Here is a 3477-nt window from a genome sequence, read left to right as displayed (position 1 = left end):
ATCACGTAGATTTTAATCTCCAACAAAATGCCATGAAGGCTTTAAAACTGGAGTAAAAATCACGTAGATTTTAATCTCCAACAAACCGCCACGAAGGCTTTACTCTCCAAACGGGAGTACGCAAAAACCACAAAGGTTATAGTTTCCAGAATAATAAAAGTAACACAAATATAGAAATTAAAATTATTAAATTCCTTAAGCTTGTTATTATTATGCCAGTATTTGTAAATAATGATTAGAACGTTAGCTTATAAACGTAAATATAAATAAAACAAAAATTAATTCGAGCCCACTGAATTCACAGTGTTTCCTTAAGGAATTTAATCCCCTCCTAGTACCCAAGGTTATGGATTATTTCCTCCCAGGATAGAACGATTACACACTGGTGTAGCGGTACTTTAAACCCAGTGTTTCAGTGAATACAAAGTTCTGCAGCAAATCACACTTACGGATGCTTTGTTTGTAGTTTAAAACAATGCAGAACAAGGGAGGAAAATTCAGAAGTCGAATGGAAATTTTGAGATGAAGGAATGCAAATTATAGCCAACGTTGAGTTTTCGGTGAAGAGAAGATCAATAGCTCTCAATTCTGTTTCGGTGTGTTTTCAACAAGCTGCTTGCACCATCTATTTATAGTGCAGTTAGCTGCTAAACACGGACCCGCTGCCACTCATTTAGTGGAGCCCTTGGCCGTGGTGGACGGAGCACCAGGCTGCTAACTAATGGAGCAATCACTTGCTATTATGGAGCAAGCATTTGGCAATGGTGGGAGACGCACAAATCCACGGATTGGAACATATCCATTATAAACACGGATATTATTACGTTAATATTTACTATTAACAAATAAATTTGGTCCAAAAAATTAATCAATCAATCGATCATTTGACCAAATCCAAATCCGAAGCCGAAGCCGTTGCCGAAACCGAGCCGAGCGAGCGAGCGACGATGACGGCGCGAGGCTTGCCTTCTTCCTAACTCTTTAAGAGCTACATGAAGTGCATTTGTATATAAACCCACCAAACTCCTTTTTCTCTACCAATGAGGGACAATGTCTCATTAAAAGGAGAGGGAAACTTAAAATTTTACTCAAAATTTTCATTTCCCTCCATTTCCCATTCACCCTCTTTTTAATACCTTTCTATATTAAAAAGAAACTCAACAATCCCCCACATGAATGGGGAATGGCTATATCACGGAAGTATGCATGAAAAACTTGTGTGATTTGCAAGCAAGGATTAATTGCATTTGGATAAGTAGGTTTCCCTTTGAACTTTCCGTAGTGAATTTATGTCGGATATACTCGGTCAATCGGTAGATTTGATATCTTTGAACCGTCGAACTTTAGTGTATACCTAGACAACTATAAGTCACACAATCAATCCCTTAACCGTCTTTGGTTCTCATTGTTGTGTTCGTTTCAGCCATGAACACTGCATGGTTTCATAAGTGCGTAGAGAATTGGCCTTGCAAAATTCTCCTTGAAGCGGCTAACACTTCACACTTACATAGATGATTCCTAAACGTGTCATCCCGTAGATACACTATTTGATTGTGACGACCCGAAGGGTCATCACTGTAGTTCTTCCTTGTTCCGCGCTTCCGAGGCCTTGAAAACCTAGCTTTTAGTTGCCTAGATTTGCCTGCACAGTTCGGGCGCGTAGCCGGAAAGTTTTTATGCTAGAATATGTGAATTTTGTGAAAAATTTGATGAATTTTGATATTAATATGCATAATATTGACTTCGGTCAACATTTTGGCTAAACGGACCCGGACCTGTGATTCGACGGTCCCGGAGGGTCCGTAGAAAAATATGGGACTTGGGCGTGTGCCCGGAAGTAAATTCCGAGGTCCCAAGCACTAGGAATGAATTTTTGTGTGAAATTGTTTTCTGAAATTAATTAAGGAAAATGAAGAAGAAAATTGATCAGAAAAACTATGGTATCGGGCTCGTATTTTGGTTCCGACGCCCGGTACGAGTCTTAAATATGTTTTAGCGCTATCTGTAAAGTTTGGCTAAAAACGGACGTCATATGACGTGTTTCGGACTTAAAATGGGAAATTTGAGTTTTATGAAAGTTGAAAGAAAATCATGTGTGTTGAGGTTTGATTCTATGTATATGATGTTATTTTGGCGATTTGATCGCACAAATGAGACTGTAAGATATTTTTAAGATTATATATATGTTTGGTTTGGAGCCCCGAGGGTTCGGGTGAGTTTTGAGTGGGGCCCAGGAGGTCTAGGCTTAAAAAAATGCAGGTTCAGGTGTTGCAGGCCCAGCGCGACCGCGGCCGTTTTCGCGCGGTCCGCGCTGGCAGCCACGCGGCCGTGGTGCTTTTTTGTGCGATCCGCGTGGTGGGGGTTCAGAGGGTCGGTAGCCAGGTCGACCAGTGCGGCCGCGCACCAAATCAGTGTGGTCCGCGCTGGGTGGGTTCAGAGAGCCCACTTATTCCCTCCCTCGGCGCGGCCGCAGTACATTTCCGCGCGGTCCGCGTTGGCAGTCACGCGGCCGCGGTGCATTTCTGCGCGGTCCGCGCAAGACCCCAGCAAAAATATATATATTCGGGATTTTCAGTCATTTTTCCACTTTTCAAAAACCCAAAACCTATGAGGCGATTTTCCAAACAACTTTTCTTCTCCAAAACGATTGGTAAGTGATTTCTAACTTAATTTCTTTATTCCTTGACATCTTTTAACATGATTTCAAATTCAAATCAAAGATTTTCATGGGGGAAATTGGGTGTTTTGGGTAGAACCTAGGTTTTCTACAAATTGAGAAGTTGGACCTCAATTTGAGGTCCGATTTCAAAACAAATCATATATTTGGATTCATGGAAGAATGGGTAACCGGGTTTTGGTCCGAACCTCGAGTTTCGACCACGTGGGTCCGGGGGTATTTTTGACCAATTTGGGAAAAACCTTGTAAAATTTATTTTCATGCATGGGGAGTGATTCATTTAGTAATTTTTAATGTGATTAAATAACTTATGACTAGATTCGAGCGGATTGGTGGTGGAATCAAGAGGTAAAGCTATACTAGAAGCATGAGTTGAGTTTGGAGCATTCGAGATAAGTGTTTGTTCTAACTTTGGCTTGAGGGAATAGGATTAGGATGTTTTTTGCTACTTGCTAATGTGGAGTACGGTGTATAGGCATGGTGACGGTTATCTATGCACTGGAGTCTAGCATGACCGTGAGTCTTAATTGCTTTTAATTCGAATAACGTGACACAATCTCCTTAGTTATTTGATGAGTTTCATATAATGTGAACGGTTGAGGTAAAATTGTGATTGGTGTAATTTTGGAGCGTTAGCTCGAACATGAATATGTTAGTTGAGGAAGAAGGGATTTAAAAAGAGAATGTGTTGTGATTACTCCCTTGCCGGGATGTGTAGACCGATATATATACTTTCCCTTGTCGGGATATTTTGGGCTGTTAGTTGTACCCTTGCCGGGTTAGAGTGACATGTTGTTGAT

This window comes from Nicotiana tabacum, chromosome 18 (genome assembly GCF_000715075.1).
Source record: "Nicotiana tabacum cultivar K326 chromosome 18, ASM71507v2, whole genome shotgun sequence".
In the NCBI taxonomy this organism is placed as follows: Eukaryota; Viridiplantae; Streptophyta; class Magnoliopsida; order Solanales; family Solanaceae; genus Nicotiana; species Nicotiana tabacum.
This window is presented reverse-complemented; position numbering follows the sequence as displayed.